At 46.2% G+C, this 21422-nt stretch overlaps 2 pseudogenes; both read right to left on the reverse strand.

Annotated features, from left to right (window-relative positions):
- Nucleotides 1-19946: 19946 nt before the first annotated feature.
- On the reverse strand, nt 19947-20601 carry LOC130863369 (N-alpha-acetyltransferase 11-like; annotated as a pseudogene).
- A 97-nt stretch (nt 20602-20698) lies between these two features.
- Nucleotides 20699-21088, reverse strand: LOC130863290 (thioredoxin-like protein 4A; annotated as a pseudogene).
- Between the last annotated feature and the right edge of the window lie 334 nt (nt 21089-21422).

Consider the following 21422-nt stretch of genomic DNA (forward strand, 5'->3'; position numbering starts at 1 on the left):
CCAAGAAGAGTTCTGTATCTGTTTAGCATTCCTTTAAAAATGGACTCCAAGAAATGGGGTAGATTAGATTTATAATTCTAATGGTGCATGAATGAGCTACAAGGTGCCATTCCAGGGGTTCTGGGGGCGATGCACATAGGCCATAGTGGCTTTGTCCAAATTCATTTATTCTTATTATAAAATATTTTTGTGTATAATAGTGTGTGTATGTGTATGCGCCGATGCATGCAGGTGCCCACAGAGGCCAGAAGAGGGCACCAAATCCCCTAGAGCTGGAGTTATGGACAGTTGTGAGGTACCAAGTGTGGATGCTAGGATCCAAACTCTGGTCCTCAGCTAGACCAGCAAGTGTTCTTAACCCACGGCCCATTCCCCAGCCACCCTTTACCCCAAATTAATTTCTAAAACATTGTAAAGGGCATCCCGGAAACTTATGCAACTTCTTCCATAGATACTGGTTGTCTTAAAAGGGTGAATCCATTTTTTTTCCTGTTGTGGTTACCAGAGTATATCTGTGCATATTTACAAATAGAAGGCCAGGGAAGCAAAGGCAGGGAAGAGCTCATCTGTATCTGAACACAGGTAGCGTAGCACAATGGGCATCCACAGGCCAGTTGGCTCCAGCAGAGATCACACACACACACACACACACACACACACACACACACACACACACACAGAGAGAGAGAGAGAGAGAGAGAGAGAGAGAGAGAGAGAGAGAGAGAACTGGCTTCACTTCCTCCTCACTGCTAGTCCTACGAATTCACCTTCCCTCAAAGTCCAGCAGCCAGCACACGCACGACAGTGATTTATTTCAAATCTGATGTTATTAATAGCTTCTCATTTTCTTGCCATTGCCCAGAATGTTAATGGGAGGAGAGCAGAGGAGCCGGCCTGAGAGGGTCTCCCTGCAGCTGCACACATGCCTGTGTTTAGAGGCAAAGGTCTTCGGAGAACCTTGCAAATCCAAATGCCTTCAGCATTTAGCTCAGAAAAAGAAATGCGCTTATGTAGGCTGGTCTAGGCCCCCCTCCCTGATGCTTTTTCTATGTCTTTTATAACTCAAATTTATCTTTCTTACAATGTTTCATCAAAATCCCTTTTTTTCTTTCCTATTCATTTCTTTTGGGGGATTTTTCCATTTCCATAAGTCAATTCCTTTAAAATGAGTTTTGTGCATTTTAAGTAGCAAATTTGCAAATGAACAGGATCTGGCAGCTTGTGGGTAAGAATATTATTTTCACAAACACGAAATATTTGGGCGGCTGGAGGACGGAGTGCCACATTGTATTTCGCTAGGTCTTTTCAACAGAGCGCTGGTGCTTGGGTTTTCTCTATTGAAATCTTGTATCTGTTGATAGCTTTGATGCTAGCTCTGCTTGCGGGGAGAGCTCACCAAAGCCAGAAGATTAACTGTGAGGTCCTTGCTACCCGCACTTAGTCTTCTTGCTTGGGAAAGCTGCAGCTGGAGGGAACATGTCACACAGACCAGGTGCAGTTGCGAGGGGACATGATGCTTCCTTTAGATACCTCTAGCCCAGATTTCAAACACAAAAAAAGGAGTTTGGGTTCAGGCTGTGACTACAGCCTCTTTCCCCTGACGTTAGAGGGACCCGTGTTTATGCCAAGATCCTTCCTCCTACCCACGTGTCTCGGCTCGCTGTGTGTACTCAGTGGAGCCGGCAGCAGGGCTGGGGTCTTGTATCCTTCCTACATGACTTTGGAAGGAAGTAAACGGGCTTGGTTTTGGTGGAGTTAATCTGATTCTTAGATGATTGCTCATAAGAGCTCGGTCTAACAGAGTCCCAGCAATGAGAACGAGGCCACACGTGGCAGGGATGATGAATGGTGGGCGGGGAAGAGTCAGACGGAGGTTAGAAATGGTTCAGGCACAGACAAAAAGCTTATAGCGAAAAATGATTTGCCAGCGAACCCACAGCTGACCTTTGACTGAGATGTGGCAAGTTTTGTTTTTAGGACCATTTTTTAAAATTGTGATAAAATACAGCTATTATAAAAATTTCCATCTGAGCCACTTTAAAGTCTCCAGTTTTACAATTAAACACATTCTCATCAATATACCTCCCACTTCCTGAGCTCTTGCAAAGCCCAGCCCCCTTCCTCCAGCTCCGGGCAGCCATGTTTCTATGTTCTCTCTTCCCGGGACCATTTTAAGAATCTGTGCTCTTGGGGCTTTCCTAGAAGTTGCTGGAACCTGTTAAACCAATAAAAGAAATCTCTATGCAAAAACAAACAAACAAACAAAAAGCCCACAAAGGAAGCTTGAATCACCATCCACAAGAAGGGCTGGGATGAGCCTTCTTGAGGAGACCAGGTCTGAAATGCCATCAGACACCTGTCCTGCTCCATGACCTAGCTTCTTCCTCCATGCCAACTCCACCTCCGCTCTGCAGAAGGCTTCCTCTCTGCAAGGTAGAAAACAGGGCTGCCAACATATTAGCTTCATCTGCCTGCAAAAACCAGTGTCCAAGATCTGTGGTATAAATTCCTAGGCTTCTGAGTCAAGTGTCAGAGGCTCATGTCTCAGAGTGAGGGTACTATCATGGGACTGGCTTAAGATATTTCTGACCAATCAGCTGGGTCTGGGGTAGAGGCAGGTACCATTCTGCCAGAGTCCATGGAAACTGTCCGGGTGGGGGGAAGAGCTGAATGTACTCCCAGCAGAAAGGGCCAGTAGTGCTGAGCAGACATAATACCCGACAGTTTTCCACCATGCTCTTCCTCTACCAGCTGTCCGTGAATGTCAGACACTTGTGCACAGCACAGCCCCCACCCTGTTCCTGTTTCAGCCTCTGTAGTTCACCCACCCTCTGTAGGTCTTCTTCTTCTTCTTCTTCTTCTTCTTCTTCTTCTTCTTCTTCTTCTTCTTCTTCTTCTTCTTCCTCTTCTTCGTTCTTCCTTTTGTTTTTCAAATTTTATTTTATTTTTCAAGGAAGGGTTTCTCTGTGCTGTCCTGGCTATCCTGGAACTCACTCTGTAGACCAGACTGGCTTCGAACTCAGAGATCTGCTTGTTTCTGCCTCCTGAATGCTGGGATTAAAGTCATGAGCAACCACACCCACTTTATCACCATCATCATCGCTGTTTTCTGGCTGGAGAGATGGCTCAGAGGTTAAGAACACTTGCTGCTCTTACAGAGGCCCTAGACTCAGTTCCCAGTACCATCATGGTGACTCACAACCATCTGTAACTACAGTTCCAGGGGATCTGATGTCCTCTTCTGACCTCCACAGACACCAGGCATACATGTGGTATACACACATGTGTGAAAACAAAGCACTCTTGTACATAGAGAATGTACATGAAGTTTAGATATATCTTTTTTCTAAGGTCATAGAGATCGAACCAGGGTCTGCGCACTCTGGAAAAGCACCTTGCTGCTGAGTCACACCCTCGTGGCTCCCTTTCCTACTAACAACAAGGTATAGTTAGGTTGTCATCTGCATAGTGGATGGCACATGCTCACCTGTTCCCTGTTAGGGTGTCAAATTGTGACTCTCCTTTGTGACATTCTTGTGCTTTACAGAAGAGTCTAAGACCAAAATCTCATTGTTCTAACCTAACCATCAGTTGTCATTTGTGGCTTCTGGTCCCCTAGTCTCCCTTCTGGAATCAGCCTGGTAGCATTTTCAGACCGGAGCAGCTCTCAGATGCTGGCAAAGAGACAGAGAGAGGTCTGCCCCCTTGGTCTCCTTATTAGCCTAATTCCCTTGTTTTGTGACATTTAGTCAGGCAGGCTCCATCTGCGTTTTTATATTGCCCGGATTATTCTTGCCTTTAAAGAACTGCTTTGGCATTTGGGCTGAGCAGATTTACACAGGCAAACGCTTCATCTCCAAAGCGTATTAGCCGAGGAGCAAAATCCAATTGGGTACCAGGCTTTCGTCAGCGAAGGCTGGGCAGTGTGGGGACACGGATGCAGCCATCCATCCGAGTCTCCAGAGAAACTCAGTGCTCACAGGCTTCTCAAGGTGAAGAATGTGAGGCCGCTTGTACTAACACCCCTGCCCCCGCCCCGGCTCAGTGGGTAGCATTTTCAAGGCCTTTCCCCTTGCTGAGTTGCCAAAGACATTGCAAGCAGTGCTACATGCACTGAAAAGGGGGTGCTGGCCACAGTTTGATGAAGGGAGAAGGCTTTCATCAACACTGTGGTATTTCTCTAAATAGTGAACTTGAATAACAGAATTTATGTCAAGGAGTCTTTTAATCTGGACACGGGTTGGAAAACAGAGTGAAGAGAAAACCACTTACCGAGTGCCAGCCACCCAAGCATGGCGCCAAACACTGTGCTCAGGAAAGCGGAAGGTGTGCGCTCTGCCCCAGGAAAGTGGAGGGTGTGCGCTCTGCCCCAGGAAGCGGAAGGTGTGCACTCCACACCAGGAAAGTGGAAGGTGTACTCTCTGCCCCAGGAAAGCGGAAGGTGTGCACTCCACCCCAGGAAAGCGGAAGGTGTGCACTCCACCCCAGGGACACACAGTTCATCCCAGGAGCCATTAGTGGGCCCATGCCATCTGCCCAAAGTCCATTTTCCTTATGCTACCGATATACACTTGACTTCCTTCTGGAAACATCTTCACTCCATTCTCAGATTGTGTCTTTTATACACTTACCTTTGCCAAAGATCACAATTAGTCACATGCCTGACAGCTAACCAATGAGACTTTTCCTTCCTTCTGATTGGTTCATAAGTGTACACATGATCCAAGGCTGACTGATGCAGTTACCTTCCAGGACTTACTTAGACTTGAACTCTTAGGTCAGGGTCTTGCCGTGTTTGTTCCTTACTTGGAGAACTCAGTTTCTCCAGGTAACCAGTCCCAAAGCAGAGAGGGCTGCAGCAGGACAAGGGCTTACCTGTTTCCCAGCACCCTGGTTATGGGAGGCAGCTATCATGTTGTACTGGTCACATATTAGCCACGTCCTACTCCTCTACCTAGAGAGTGGCCCCTGTCACATAGCCTGCATCATACATGCTCAGCTCCCTACCTTGGTCATATGGCATAGGCTATCTGTTAATTGGCCTCCTTCCTTGTGGTGCAAGGCTTTGATTCCCTGGAAAACCTTTGGATGTGTCTGGGCTGCCCTTTAGATCCCCTGTGGTATGCTAATAAACCTCTTACCTAAAGACTGGGCTCATCACCCCTCCTCTCAAACACCCTTTCCTTTCTTTCCCTAAAATCTAACATTGTCAAGATGGTGATACAGCGTCTGGTACCTAAACCATTTCCCATTTTACAGCGGAGGAAGCCAAGAGTGCAGAGGATGAGCTGGGATTTAGATCGTTCAGAATCCATGCTCTGCTAGCAAGACTCATACAGACCATGTTCCTCTCATTTCCTGCTAGCAAAAAACTCTTTCCCTCTTCCTTGCTCTTTCTTCCAGGAGCAAATCCCTTCCAGAACAGTGTTGAGGCCCATTAGAAGTATCTGTCTGGGCAAATACCCTGGTTAAAAGAACTGATCTCTGGATAAAAACCACAGAGAAGCCAACGATCCAGTATAGTGCCTAGAAGGGCTTGTGACCTTGTTTGTGCTCCTGACCCCTCTGAGAATTTGAGGAGACCTAAAGATCCACCACCATGGCCATCATGGCCATCTATAGTCTTTAAGAATGGCCTATGCCAAGGCTCTTGGGCTTGCAAGCAATAGAACTCAGTTTAAATTAGCTTGCCCCAAGGAGAAAACAGTTGACTCCATTAAGGGTTAAGTGAAAGGGTGCAACCAGGCCCTCCGTATGATTGGAACAGGTACAGGGCTTCCCATCCCCCCTCCCCCCTGCGGAGTACTAAGAAAGAATTTAGGAATGATTTTATTTTATTTCTGACCACAAATGTTGCCTCAAGATCTTAAATATACCTAGGCAAGCATTCTACCACCAAGCTACAGTCCCAATACTTTAAAACTCCTTAGTTTGAGACAGGACCTCACTGAGCTGTCGAGGCTGGATTTGAACTCACCCTGTAACCCAGATTGATTGTAATGTTTGTCCCTCAGACTCTTCCATAGCTGGGATTACAAACCAGTGCCACTAAACCCGGAGTATTGTACTGACTTTTGTATTGTTCTCTGTCTCATCTGGGTGTGACCCATGTGAGGAACATGGCTGACACTGGGTCATTTAACACTGAGAGGCCACATCTACAGCCCACCTTCTAGCTTGGAGAAGACTCTGTGAGTCACCCCTGTGGCTGAGGAAGGACAGCTGAGGGGATGAACGAGAAAGTACCAAGCGAGAACCTGGTTCTGTAGCCTAGAACTCTGGAAAAGCAAACTGAGGTCTGACATGAATAATTCAGAAAAACACGGACCTCAGGATGAATTATTGCCAGCATCCAATAGACATATTTTGACTAAGGTGACCCAGAACGCTGCCTTCAAATTTTCCTTTCTCTGGTTAAGAATTAGCAATGCAGCCCACGCTCCCACGACCTACCGAAGGGAAAATTGCTTTAGAAAATACAAAGATGTCGATTTCCTACTGGGAAATGAAGGACTCAGAGACCAAGCTCCTTCTGTTTCTAGACTTTATAAGAGGGAAATAAAACAGAAACAAAAAGTTGCATCAGACAGGCCTTGTCCAGGCCCTCTAATTCTTTCTTTCTGTTGGTGCTGTTTTTGCTTTGCTTGTTTTCTAAGATGGGCCCAGAAGGCCTCAACTTCTTCATTCTCCTAGCCCAGTCTTTTGAGGGCTGGAATGACAGGTATAAGCCATCTACACCTGATATTAATTGTGAAAAATATTAAATCCCCCAGTTGTTTTTCCAAAGGTACTGCCAGCTTCGATTTAAGCCCTTTCAATTAGTCCTGTGGACAGATGCCAAGCTAACCTGAAAACACAAAAACAAAAACAAACCCGAGAGCAAACTCCTAGTTGGCTATGATTCCCCTCAACCTGCTCGTGATCAAGACCGCGCTCTATGAGGAACCTGAGCCACGCTCATCTCCAGCTCCTTCATCTGGCTTTCAGCCTTCAAAGTTTCATGTCACTTTTGCTTCCTGCATCCTCGCCTCTCCTCTGAACTCACCCTAAATATCTTCTGTTGGAAGCTTGGTTCTGCATTTGCCTTCCTGGTCATCGATCTTTTGTTCTCTGACTTACGGCCACCTTTACTCTGTTCTGTTGTATCTGCAGAAATCTGGGGCAAACTCGCTGCAGGCAGGTGCATTTGGTGGAAGGCCAGAGGACCTCTCCAAGGAGTGGTCTTCTGATAGCATCTGCCTCCTCCACAGATAGTTCTGCCTTTTCGTCTTTGCCGTTACTAACGTCTCTGCTACTGTACCAACCCTGTGTGACTTCCCGCCTCTTCTGATGTGTCTCCATATTAACTACCCACCAGCCAGCTGTCTGATAGGATTTAGTTTCTCCTGACAGAGCACATCTGGAAACAGGACCACGATCTAAAAGCATCTTCAGGACTGGAGCAGTTTCCTAGTGGTTTGAGCACTTGTTCTTGCAGAAACCCTGAGTTCGGTTCTCAGCACCCATATCAGGTGGCTCACAACTGTTGGTAACTTCAGCTCCAGGAGATCTGAGGTCCTCTTATGAACTCTGCAGGCGTCTTCACGCACACACACATACAAGTAAGAAATAATCAAATAAGCCTTTTTTAAAGGTGTAATGATTTTATTCTCCCATAAATGACATTTATATATGTTAAGCATTGCTTTACTTTTAAAAGGCAACACAGCCAGCATTATCTCCAATTGTATGAAATAGTAAACAATAGGATAGTTTCCTTCTCATTCCAATACTTTGTTTAGAGCAAATAAAGATACTGTATACCAAGCTATGTACAGGCCTTCCTATTTGTACATGTTTGGGCTAATGGGAGAGTACCATACAAACAGCTGTGAAACTTTGTATTCATTTAACAATACCTTTTGGACCACTTTCCTTAACTGTACATATACATAGATTTCAGCCCCTTTTCATTGACTACCTGGAGTCTCCTCATATGGGTGCTAATTTATTTAACTGCTTTAGATAGATAAATATTTATGGTGCTTTGTATAGTCTGCAATTATAAACCTATAATGCAAATTACTCTGTATATTGTAACAAGCGCAATAAACTTCGAAAGAGTTGTTACGGTGAGGGCTAAGGAGATGATTCACTTTCTAAAGTGCTTATACTGTGAGCACGAATGTCTGAGTTCCCATCTCTAGCATGCGCGGAGAAGTCCAGTGCTCAGGGAACAGGCAGAGCACAGAAGCTCATTGGTCAGCCAGTGCAGCTGAAACAGTGAGCCTAGGTACAGCGAGAGACACAATTTCACTAGATAGCGAGGGAAGTAAACACAGGAAGACAGTAAGGATTGGCCTCTGCCTACCATATGTGTGTGTGCAGGGACAAGTGCACACTACACACACACACACACACACACACAGTGAGAAGTGTAAGTTTTTATGAATTAGATATGATCAAACTGGCTTCCAAAGAACATGTCCTATTTTACCTTGTCACCAAGACCATCTGTAGGTTTTGTTTACCCCTGATCTTTACAAAAGTGTTATTGGAAGTTTTTGATTGCTAGTCTGGAAGGTGAAAAGGGCTGCCTCATCTCCAGCTGCTGAGCTGTGCTCTTCTCCTTGTCCCCAAGGTCTTACACTTATCCTAATACACACATGTGCCCCGTCTTTCTCGTCATCACTAATAAAACCTACTTTTTGAGGGCTTCTCTATGACAGCTCCTGCGCTGAGCTTTATGTGAATTTTCTCCAAATTTAACAATCTTACAAGGCATATGGCGTCCTTACTTTGTAGAGGGGGAAACAAGCTTAGAGAATCCCAAGTTCAGTGATTTGTTTACAGCCTCTGAGCTGGAATTCTACAAGGATGTATCCTGTGAGGTTCTGGTCTTTCACATCACTGAATTACAGTTGGCTTGGAAGGTTAAACTTCTGCTCTTCAGTATAGCTCGCTGATTCTTCATTCTCTTAAAGGTAAGGATAATGTCTTACCCTGTTAGCCAAGGGAATGACTTATCCTATATTAAATCAAACAAAATATATTTTAATTTATTTTATGTTTTATGTGCGTTGAGTGTTTGTCTATCTGTATGTACACTACATACATGCCAGGTACCTGAGGGTGTCAGAAGAGAGCCCTGGATATCCTGGAGGTGGAATTAGAGGTGGCTGTAAGGAGATAAGTTGATGCTGGCAATCAAACTTGGGTCTTCTATAAAAACAACCAGTGCTCTTAACTACTGAGCCATCTCTCCAGCCCCCTAGCCCTAAATTAGAATTTCTAATGGAATAGAATTTTCCCAAGATTCTACTTATCCATAAGAGTTTGATAAGCTGTGAGATACCTTGAAAGCTGCTACTTTCCTTCCCGCGACAACATAAATATAACATTTGGTACAGGCAGGGATCAAAAAATATTCTATGAGTGAATGATTGAAAGGGCAGATTCCAGGCTGTTGAGTAGACTCTTCTGAAGAGGACCAATGGACTGGAAGACAGGAACATACTTAGCCCCAATGTGGCCCCAAATATCTAACCCTCTCTTCCTAAGACCTGTAATTTATGAAAGTTATTTGATGTCTTTTAGTAATCAAGCAGAACTCACACAGAGCCCAAGTGACTCTTGCTGGAGAGACTGTGCAGGCGAAGGGTGTGTCACAGGGTGAGGGCAAGCCACAGCTCTTTCGGAACTGTGTTTCTGATGAGGCAGTCATGAAGAGTTGGGAAAGCAGCGACCTCTCTGCCATGCTGATGAGGTCAGCCATTCGGGAACCCCGGGGCCCCAGACAAACTGACAAGAAACCACTGGTCATAGATTTACTGAAGCTTAAAATATGTCCTCAGCAACCTCTTCTGCCCAAGATGGAAAATGTCACAGAACTACCACCTTGCTGCAGTCTCTTCTGACACAATGGTCTTGGGGCTGGGGAGGTAGCTTTCTTAGGCTGCATATGCAGTATCATCTCGGGATGAGTACATAATATGAATAGAAACGACCTTGCCCCCAAAGCCCTGGCACAGTGGAATGCCGACAGCACTCAAAAAACTCACACAACCTGCTGGATCCTCGGCTCTCCGCTTTTGTTCTTACCCTGTTTCATACAAATGAGCCTACGGGTTTTAGTAAGGCAGACTTACAGCATTTTTAATTGGGTCAAATAAAGAACACATTCATTTCTTATTGCACCGTCATTTTGATTTCAAGGCAGGTAGGTGGCTGGATACAACGCTTTAGGATTTGGCCAGAGACTCATGTGGTTAAGTCTCCCAATATTTATAAATAGTTGTTTATTACATGAGAATTCATTCACATGTGCTACTGTTTTCTTTGTACATCATATATATTTTTACCAATAAAATATTCCTCTGTCCCGAAAAGAAAGTGGTTCTCTGCTCACAGTTCCGACATCAGGGCTCGGTTGGGCAAAACTGCCCCTTCCCGGAGTCAAAGAATTAGTTTGGGCCTCCTGAAATTCTGACTGATCAACTCCAAGCCAGGGGTTTCCAGCATCCTCCTTGGATTTGCTAATTTGCTGGGATGGCTTCAAGGATGCAGGGAGTCACTTAGGATCCTACCAGGAACAGCATGGGACAAAGTACATGGAGGCTGGCAGATTTGGCGTTGCTGTGCTCCCTCTGGTCTCATTAAGTCTAATTGTTCAAGTGTTTACAGAACACACTCTCCAACATCCCTCTCCTTCCCGGAGATCAAGGTGCTCCTCCAGAGGCTAGCTAGGGTCCCCGCTCAAATACTTCCCATTAGCATAAACTCAAGCCTGAGCACCAACTCCTCATAGAAAACAAAAGACATTGTTAATATTCAAGGAAATTCCAAGGGCTTAGGAGCTCTGTGGCTGGACAGAGGATAAAGACCAAATGTATTTATTATTCTTTATTCTCTTTGGTGCTTCTGGCCTGCTGCTGTCTCTCGCGAGACTGCACATTCATAGGCTGGGCTGCCATATTTATTTAACCTTTCCTCTGAGGTAAATACTTGAATTGTTTCCAGGTTTTGTTACTATATTTATTTATATCTTTATTCTAAACCTCTTTAGGCATCTTAGTTTCAACTCCACTCTGATGAATCTGCTTTGATGAAAATGAAGAGGAGAAAAATGAGCCAACGTGCTTTAGGACAGTGTGAGATGTTTTGATTAGCCAGGAGCCTCAGGGACTCACGATGCTTTTAAAAATCTCCCCTTTCCCTTGTGTTGATTCATGTGGGTTCACCTCTGTCGTGCTTGACAGTTGGGAATCAATTTTACAACCATATCATAAAAACTGGAGGCAACTAAATAAATTATGCCAAACAGCTTCCTTTAAGTCAGAGATTTAATGCTAGCAACAAACAAACAGAATGACTCACTAGCCGAATGGAAATGAAGACTATTGCGAGGAGATCTTCATAAACTCAAAGGCAATGCTGACATTTAATCCAGTAGTGTAAAGCCTCACGAGATCAAAGGGACTGGGAAATTATAGTTCCGTATGGCTGTTGTTACAGAAAATCTCCAGGGACTCTTAGCACGTTCATTAACAAATACTTGTAATAAAAAAAAAATCACACTAAGAAAGAGAGAAATCTCTGACTGTGAGGGTAGGCACGTCAGCCTGCGTCTACACCACAGAATATGTCACATGGCATAGAATGTCATGTCTAGCCTTTTCTCACCTAATGATAAAAGGAGAATGACGATTACCCCATAAAACGTGACAGCAAACTACGTTTAGCAAAACAAATGTCTCCAGCAGTCAGAGCAGCAGGTTTTGGTGAGCGAAGCCTTGCTGTGGTGGAGTGCAGTAAGCCACATGCAGCATGCGTGTCTGAGTGGCAGCTGAACTCTGTCTGAAAGAGGAAGAAACAATCACAGGCTTCAGATGGGAGAATTCTACCAGAAGGTCTAGAGTACGATTTCGTTTCTGAACTATGACATTTCTTTCATGGGGATTCTTCCTTAGAGATGCAACTCAAGTTAATAAACAAACAAGCAGATGTGGCCCTAGAGAAAGTAGCCTCCTCCTGTATGTTCCAGGGTCAAATTCAATTAGACCATCCCTCTGTATCAGAAACTTTCATGATCTCTCTCCGTTGAGGCTAGCCATGCCTGTAGCATACCGGCCATTTGAGAGGAATAGTTTCTAAACGCTAATGTGAAGATTTCCCTGCCAGTTAAGTTGTTCAGTGCCTTGTGCCTCGGTGCCTTTGCCGGAAAAGCTTTTCTTGGCGTTGTGAAATAATGTCATCTTGTTTTTAAGGGACAGGAACTACCTTTTTCTTGCACGGTGGAACCAGCTGCTCTCGGTTAGCGTCTGTGTGGTGGTGATACACCTTTGAAATGTGTGCTCTCAGAGTGTGCTATAGTTTGAACCTAGAATGTTCCTCACAGGCTCTTTCTCCTACATGGCTATGCTCTCGGGTAGAATTGTGGGAGGATTGATCTGATAGTGAGGCCTCATTCCGTGATGATTCTTAGCTGAATGACCTGTCGGGAGACGGCGGAAATGTTAAGAGTTACAACCTAGCTGGAGGAAGTAGGTCTTGGTGGGGGTGTGCCTTTAAATGACATATTTTGTCCATGGACACTTCATTTTTCTCCCTCTGCGTCCCCCAAATTAACAGCTTTACCAAATGCTCGCTGCAAGGAAGGTTTGTTTTGACATAGTCCTAAAGTGATGGGGTCAAGGGATCATGGGTTGGATCCTTTGAAACTATGAGCCAAAGGGAAACCATTCCTCCGTGATGGGCTTCTCCGGAGAAGTTGGCTCCAGGGTTGGAGCTAACTCCCTCCCAGTCCCCAAGTAACTTCCCCACCTTCCCTCCCTGCAGCACCTCAGCCAAGGGCTGGGGAGACTCTGAAGGCTTTTGTAGATTGCTGTACTCACCCTATTGTAGCGATATTAGTGTTATCCAAAACTCCAAATATACAGTAACAAGCTCTTTGCCCTCTGTCTACTCTCGATCTTGAAAAATCTTTGCTGTTTGGTCAAAAGGCTGTAGATTTAGTCTCAAATGTCCTTACTAGTTCCTTCAGCAAGGTTAATACCACTGTGTTTGAAAGTTGAAATGGCATAGACTAAGCTATCATGACCCTGTGGACATTATCTCATTTGATTCTTATGAAACACCTTTTATATCCCTTTTACAAGTGAGGAATGCGAGATTCTAAGTGTAATTTATCAAGATCATACAAACTACACTCAAAGAAGCCGGAGTTTGAACCCATACGGACTCCAGCTCAGCATGACTCTCACTAATTACAAGGGGAGGTAGGGTTGCCGCTGTACAGACACCAGTGGGTAACTTTTATTGAGCTTCTATGTGCCAGAGTCCGTAATAAGGGCTTAATGCATCGTTTTCTTACCAAAACTCATTAAGAAAATAGTGCCACTGGTTCCATTTCGCACAGGAAGAATATGCTTAAAGAGCTGGAAACTCAGTTGGGGAGCAAGTCAAACAAGATCAGTCGGAAGCCCTGGGTTGTGCTCTTTATCCAATGAGGGCACAGGGTATGGCTTTCAGTACTCGTCAAAACTCTCAAGGACGTGGCATTCTGTATCAGTCGACTCCCCAATGTCAGATAGATGTCTGACTCTGCTGATCGCTGCTTAAAGCGGTGCCACTTGGGCAGAGATGTGGACAGCACAGGCTGTGGCTTAGGAACACAGGCACTTGTGACTTAAGTCCTGAGGACACAGCCCGAGAGCCTTTGACTCTGAGGACACACTGTTCAAAACACACAGCCGTAGCGGCTGCTTTGGACCAGGTCCTGTGGTTCATTATTCGGAGCGCAACTGACAGCTGAAATTTCTGTCCCTCAAGGGAAAGCTCCAAGGTGGAGTTTGACAGTTCTTCCTAAGATCTCTGAAAACGGAAAGCCAGATGATTAAGGTTGGGACAAGTAAGGGTTGTGGAGAAAAACCCAAAGACCTAGAGGTGAGAACAGAAACACTGAACCGGATGGAAGAAAGCGTAGGCATGGTGGGGAGCTTTTCTGAATAGACTCCATTTACCCAGGAATTAAGGCTAACAAACCTCTGTCGTGGATAGACGTGGCGTTTGGATTAAGCTTGCCATATATTTTTAGGGCCACCCTTTTGCCCAATGGGCCTGAGAGCTCTGTCTGAAGCTTGACTCTTGTCCTTTCTCTACCTATCTCATCCAGGGCCATAAAGTAGAATCTGGTGTCTCCACATTCCTCCCCAGCTGTCCTTCATAAGCAACCACAGATCTGAGCCCCACTGAGATTCAACCTCCATGGCCGCCTGTGGTCTGAAGTCACACAGGTTGCCTTGTGGGTGTAGAAAAGACTACTGGAAACCATGGAACCATGGTTTGCTGACTGCTGAAGGAAAGAAGTGAATCAATCTACTATCTCACCGACCTTTTCCCACCTCCTGCTTCAAGACCTTTCTCTCAGGAGCAAAGTTGGGGGAAGATTTGTGTAGGTTCGCTCATCAGGTGAAGGGAAATCCTCCAGAGGGGCTGCATTGTTGGTTGTGAACTCCCTCGTCGGTTCTGCCTTAGCCAGAGAAGTTTAGCCAGCAGAAGACAGTGAAAATCAAGCAATATCCCCAGGTTCCCTTATCTGCCCTGAGGGTCCTTTACTCCTTCCTCTAATGCTGCCTACAGCTCCCCTCTCCCTCCTCCCCCACGAAAGGGGTGTGTGAGCTGCAGCCATCTGGCCCTTTGAGGCTCCCACGTCACGTGACTCCCTCGTATTTGCATGTTAATAATTTATATTTGTTTTCTCTTGCTAACTTGGCTATTGCCAACATGATTCGGACTAAGTGATTCATCTTTCAGAAGAGAGAAATGAATGTCGCTTGGTACCACTAGACCCTCATAGTCCAATCTCAGCTGGCCAGAAGGCTTCGTTTTACCATGATGTCCATGTTCCTCTTATTTTCAGTTTTCTTCTATGGTCCTAAATGTCAAGTTCTCTTGCTTCCTCTCTTATTGTGCATCCTTGACTCCAAATGTGCAAATGTCCGCATCTCAGTCAGTGCCTTCCCCTGTGCTCCAGGCCCCCGTTGCTCTGGCTTCCTGGGAACTTAGCGTAATCAATAAGCTTTTCTTGGCTCTTCCTCATAGGGGCTGAAATGCATTCACATTTCGCCCATCAGAAAAATCAACTTTCAGCCCCTCCTTTCTCGTCTTGAACTTTGTTGTTGGAGTTTTAAAATAGTTTCTCCATTCTTCCCCTTCCCTTTATATGCAGAGCAGAAAGGACTTCTATGGTGAGATTAGATTTTGAAAGGCTCGAGATTCAGCTAGGTGAAAGCCCTATAAAGATGTGCCTGCCATTCTTGTTATTTTGAGTTTTCTGGCATATGAGCTAGGGAACGCTGCTCCGGTGGTGGTGTTTGCATTTCCTCCTCAGTGTTCCCACCTCCTACTCTCTTCTCAGCCCACTCCAATCTGCCTTCTTCCCCGGAGACTCTGCTCTGACCTCCATGTTGTTGGATGTAACGGATGGTGAATCTCTGTTGTCCACTGCATTGTTATTGAAAAGCACTTGTGAGACTAAGGCACACACACTGATGGGCATTTTGTGGGTTTTTTTTTTTTCAGAGAGGATTAATTAAGGAGAAAGGCCCTCCCTGAGTAGGTGGTACCCTCATCTCAACCTGGATGCCTAGTAGGAAGCTGGAGAGCTCCTATCAGTGCATGCATTCTCTCTGCCGGCTTCTGCTTGCCACACCTTCCTCACCATGATGGCCAGAAACCTAGGAAGCCACGAGCCCAATAAACCTTCACACTTTTCAAATATCCTGCCATAATGACAAGAAAACTAGTTCAGCCCACCATTTCTCGTGGTCTCAGACATCTCCACAACCTCTATTTGTTGGTGTCTTTCAGAGATGAGTGTGGACTCCCACTTCCTCATTCTGCGCATGCCCCAAACAACCTTACGCATTTCCAAACCTTCAGTCTCTGAAATTCCAAACACCCAGCCCAGGCTTTTCTTCCAGATATTAAGCTTATGTATTCACCAGCCTTTGCCACAGCTCCAAATATATATATACTTCAAATATGTCTTTAATAGAATGGGGTTAGAATTAAGTGTGACGTTTTCTGCCCAAACCACTCCCACTTCAATCTTGATAGTCTTAAGAAATGGCAGTGCCACCCACGTCGTTTCTCAAGTCAATAATTTATGAGTCAGGTGTTATTTGCTCCCTACCTTGGAGTCAAATGGTTACCGAGTCCTTCAGATTCATTTTCTTAAATCTCTTTTCTTCTGTTCCTTTTCATGACACTATGCTAATTGAGGCCAGTGATACATCTTGTCCGAAATAGTTCAGCAATCTCTGTGTCAGCTGGAGAATAGCTCTAAGAAATGGACATCACTTCACTTTCTGTGTAACAGGATTTAATCCAGGAAATAAGCCTGCACGATTCTCAGAGACAGGGAGGCAAAGTAACGGCTAAGGGTCTTAATGGCAGCCCAAATAAAGCCACAGAAGTGGTCCAGCGGCTGAGCTGATAGCCTACCGCTGAATGATGCTTTTAAAAGCCCAAGATCGATGCTGAAATTCTCCTTAACCCTCATCATGTTTCGAATTGCTTTAAAACCATGATCGAGACTCCTCCGCACTGCCCTGAGCATTGTGTTTGCTGTGTGCTCTGTGAGATCCCGGCTTGGGCTAAGTGATCTTTGTGGGTTATCTCACTTAATCCTCAGCCTAACCCTGGGAGTTAGGTACATTATGATAACTTTGCAAATGAGCCAACTATGATTTAGAGACGTTAATATGCCCAGGGTCGCCCACTTAGGAGACAAGGTAATCAGACTTCCGACTTCCGACTCCCCAGCCCGTTCACTCAGCATTGCCGTATTACGGCCTCTGTCGTGAGAGAGGCTTATGGCTCCAGCACCTTTTCTCCCCACAGCCTTTCGTATTCCCTACAGCCTCCCATTCTGACCCTCTGCTTCTCAAACTGCTTTCTCTTTTCGCTAATGTTCACATCGATCGGTTGCTGGGTTTTTTTTTCTTCCCTTAATTTTCTTTTTGTGCATGTGTGTTTTGCTTGCACATATGTGTGTGCACCATGGGCATGCCTGGTGCCTAAGGAGTCCAGAAGACGGTGTCAGATCTCGTGAAATTAGAGTTACAAATGGTTGTGAGCTGCTATGTGGGTGCTGGGAGTCAAAGCCCGGTCCTGAGCCTATGAACTGCTGAGTCACCATCTCCCCACCCCTTTTCGCCTCTTTTTTTCCTAGCTATGTATAATTATCCCCTGGGGAAACAACATGCTATTTCTTCTCTGGGAAAGCTTCCTCTTAAGCAGGCCGTCTTCTGACCATCCCACTGGTCTGAGTCGCCTCTGCTGCATTTCATACACGCAGGATACCGATTACAGCATCTAAATATGTAATGGTGGCCACACACAACTGCACGGAGGTGGATGGCCCTGCTATGCTCACTCTTCCTCACTGTATTGAGGAGCTGCGCAGTCATGGCAAACACCTGCCACAAACGACAGCAAAGGAGGAAGAATGCCGAAGTCTGCAGTTGTCGGCTCTGTTGACCCTTGCCTTGTCATTAGCAGAAGCAGCGTGGTGATAGCAGCAGGCAGGGGAACTGTTCTGTTCACACAGAGTTGGGAACAGTGACAGGAAGGGACGAGGACTGTGTTCCTTCTGCTCTGCCTGACCTCTCAAACTTCATACCTCCTCCCCTCATCGTGCCCCTGTTAGGAATGAGAGTCAGACCGGGGCCATAATAGGTTTCTAATAGTCCCTTCCAGGGACCAGGACTTATTTCTGGTTTACTGGAGCTGGCTGGACTTGAGCAAGCAGTTCTCGGAAAAACCCCTAATCTTGCTTAAAAGAAGCCTGCAAGCTTCTGTGAGTCACCCTTTTGCCAGTCCTGCATGCAGGTATTTTTGTTCTCAAAATAAATGCTCTTGTTGATTGCATACATGGTTGGTGGTCTTTTGTGAGACTTCTGGTGGACCCTAACAAGGAAGGTCCTATTCATCACACTCTGGGGAGCAAGCCTGTGGAAAGGAGTTCACAACTGAACCGTAACATTACACTCCTGTCCCCCAAAAGCTCATTGGTCAGCTCATAATGAAAAAAACATTCGTTCCATTTCTAAAAGCTACTGAAATCTTTTGTTGTTTGTTATTTTGAGATGGGGCCTCCACACGCAGCCCTGACTGGGCTGGAATGTGCTGTATAGACCAGGCCGGCCTTCAACTTGTGGTAATCTTCCTATCTGCACCCTCCAAATGCTGGGATCACAGGCTTATGCTACCAAGTCTGTCTCCAAAGTTGTAACAACCCCAACATTGTCTAAAAGACAGAATTCAAAGTCTCCCCTGAGACTCAAGGCAAATTCTGAGCCTCTGTAAAGCAACAACAAAAATAAAAAGTTTCATACTCGCAGCATGTGCTTCCCTGGGAAGTAGGAGCAAACATTCCCACTTGCAATGGGAAGGATGAATATGAGCAAGGCAAGACTGCAGCACACCATGGGGCACTTCAAGTCCAGCTTCTGAGATACTCGGAGTCAAGTTATGGCTCTAGTAGGCTCTGGTAGCTCCACACATAGGGCTTTGCCATGTGCAATCCACACGGTCTCTCCCTTCGGCAGGCTCTACTTGTTGCTTAGAGTTTTCTTTGTCAGTTGTTTCTCCATCTGGGATCTTGATTGCCTTTCTTAAGAGCTTCATGGATGACCCCCATCAGTGGCTGACCCTGCCACACACTGCTCGGCTTCCCAGGCCTTCCTAGTGAAAGCATGACATCATGACTCTTGCATAATGCATTCCTGTGAAAGCAGCACTGTGTGGATAACACCTAGCTATGCTACCACCTTTAGTGGCCGCTGTGCACCCTTGTACCACAGCTGCAGTAACCTCTGAGTACCCAGACAGCAGAAGCCAAAGGAATTCTTTCCTTCAGGCTAACTGAGTGAGCAAGGAAGCCTGGACTTCTCTCCTCAGCAAAGCCTTTCAAATGAGTTCAAGCCTTTGCCCTTGCCATGGATGGCATCCAGCCAATTTCTGAGATCTTCCCATGCACCCTTCATCTTCTCCTGACACAAAGTGGTTGGCTGAATTCTGGTGATGCCAATAGCTTTAGAGATCACGTCTTCCTGCTCCTTAAATGTTTCTTCTGCATACTCTCTGGCATTCTGCTTTTCTAAGCTCCAAGCAGAATTGCCACTCAGCTCTGCCAGCACCCTTGAACTCTCCTAGCCTGCGTCTCAAAATCTGACTAAAGTTCACCGGATTTCAGTTCGAAAGGACTAAGAACCACATGACCATGTTTAATCGCCGGGGGAAAAGGACCTTCTCCTCTGGGATGTATTTTCTTTGTTTCTTTTATCCCCTTTTTAATATTTTTATTTTGGGGAGGTTAGAGATTACAATTTGATTTCTGCTTGTCCTCTTCTTACGATCTACAAATTCTGCTGGTGCCGAAGCCCAACACCTATCTCCTCCCACCGAAAGAGAACATTCTTCTTCAAAGAGGTAGGGCAGGGTACAGGCAGTTTCCAGAGAAGGAAAGAGTAGGGAACTCCCACCAGACAGAGGCAGAGGGCATAAGGACCAACCTGATGGTCCTGCCTACTCAAAAATGGAAACCCAGATGAACAATGGCAAACGCTGAACGTTGTCCCCACTTCCTGTTTGGCATTCTAGGCAAAACCCTACAGGATACACACAATCAGTAGAGGACAACCACAGACCAAATACAGCGGCAGCATGGAGGAAGCCAAGGAAGGTGCTGCCATGGCAGTCCTCAAGGTTCCTTGGCTCCTGAACGGCAGCTTCTGTGTCCTGGAGTACCTTCATGATTAAAGTCGGCTATGTTGGTAAACACTGACAATGAGAAGCCATTTGGGTCACTGTGAGGGACTCCAGAGTTACTGCAGAGCACAGTCGGGGTTCCCAAGAAAACTGTGGCTAAAATGCAAGAACCTGCAATGCTCGAGCAGGCTCTAGGAGGTGGAATCCAAGTCTTGTAAGGCGTCTTTAACATCAGTGCTGTCTTTGCGGTCACTGCCACTAACATCTCCGGCCAGGTTCTGCTGACAGGCCTCTTTGGAACCAGGAAGTGTGCTGCCCTGATTCTCCTTGGAACCCAGAACCATGTATCTGCTCTTCTTCAGCACCAGCTGCCGTCTCGGCTCATCCGCCATCTGGGAGAGATCTCGTTTCATGGTGTATGCATCTTCTCCATCTGCATAGTACTTGGGCTCTACCTCACTAACCTGGAAGTTCTGGGTGCTGGAATAAAGGTGCAGGGCCGCCCTGTTGCTCTTCCTGACATGCTGGGAGACACACTTAGCAATGAAGTTCTCGATCATAGCCCGTGAGGCCTGGTCCATCAGCTTCTGGGCCAGGCTGAGGCGCCAGTGGGAGCGTTTCACAGCCAATGAGGTGACGTGTTCAGGGGGTCCTCCTCCATCTTGGCCAGGTCATAGCCCACAATCTTGCCATCCTCATCCTCAGCAATGTAGGGTCACTGGGGCCAAGAGAGGCCATGGTAGAAGTTGTACTTCATCTGGTAGCTCTCGGCAGGCAGAGCAGATGGTAGTGCTGCACGGTCATCAGGTCATGGGGCCGAGCATGGCAGACATATTGGCAGCACATGGGCCTGTCAGGCTCCGGAGAGCCAGAGAGGATGCCATTGAACACAAGCGACACCAACACCGTTTGTTTTAAAACAGCCGGGGTTTCCAAACAGGGCTCACACAAGATGAGAAAGATTTCCCACTATCTTCCGTTTTTTAGCATCTGTGAGGGGGAAAGAGTTTCCTCATTTCTATTACTGTCTATTCTTCTTGAAAACAAACTCTTGGGCTAGGCATGGTGTCAAATGCCTTCAATCCTAGCACTGGGAGCTGGAGGAAGAAGCAGGGAGAGACGCCTGAGGGGGCTAGACAAGTTCCAGAGCTACTTATGGAGTCCCTATGGGCGACACTGTACAGAACCTCGTCCATCTTCATGTAAGCGGGGTCCCAGTCGTGTCTGAAACAAATGACGACCACACGGTCCTCCTCTGAAAGAATAGCCTGCCTGGTCTACCTGCCTGTTCTACCTGCCAGCTGCTGTGCAGATGCAGGAGCACGTACGACATCTTGAGTGGGCCTGCGCGGCCGGAAGCCAAAAGCTCATGAGAGCCCATGCGGCCCTGGGATGCGTTTTCTGAAGTAGTCACCTTTCTCATTGGTGTAACAAAATACCCAACACAAATGACTTGAAGCTGAAGGGCTGATTTTTGTTTCATGGTTTCAGAGATTTCTGTCCATAGTTCTTGCCTCTTGATTCTGGACCTGTGGTTGGACAGAACATTAGAGCAGCAAGAGCTGGAGGACAGTATTCAACTGAAGAAGGGGGGAGGGGCTTCAGAGACACCCTAGGCCCCACCTCCTGAAGATTTCATCGCCTCCCAAAATATTGCTCTCAGCTGG

The sequence above is a fragment of the Chionomys nivalis genome, chromosome 21, assembly GCF_950005125.1.
Source record: "Chionomys nivalis chromosome 21, mChiNiv1.1, whole genome shotgun sequence".
Taxonomy (NCBI): Eukaryota; Metazoa; Chordata; class Mammalia; order Rodentia; family Cricetidae; genus Chionomys; species Chionomys nivalis.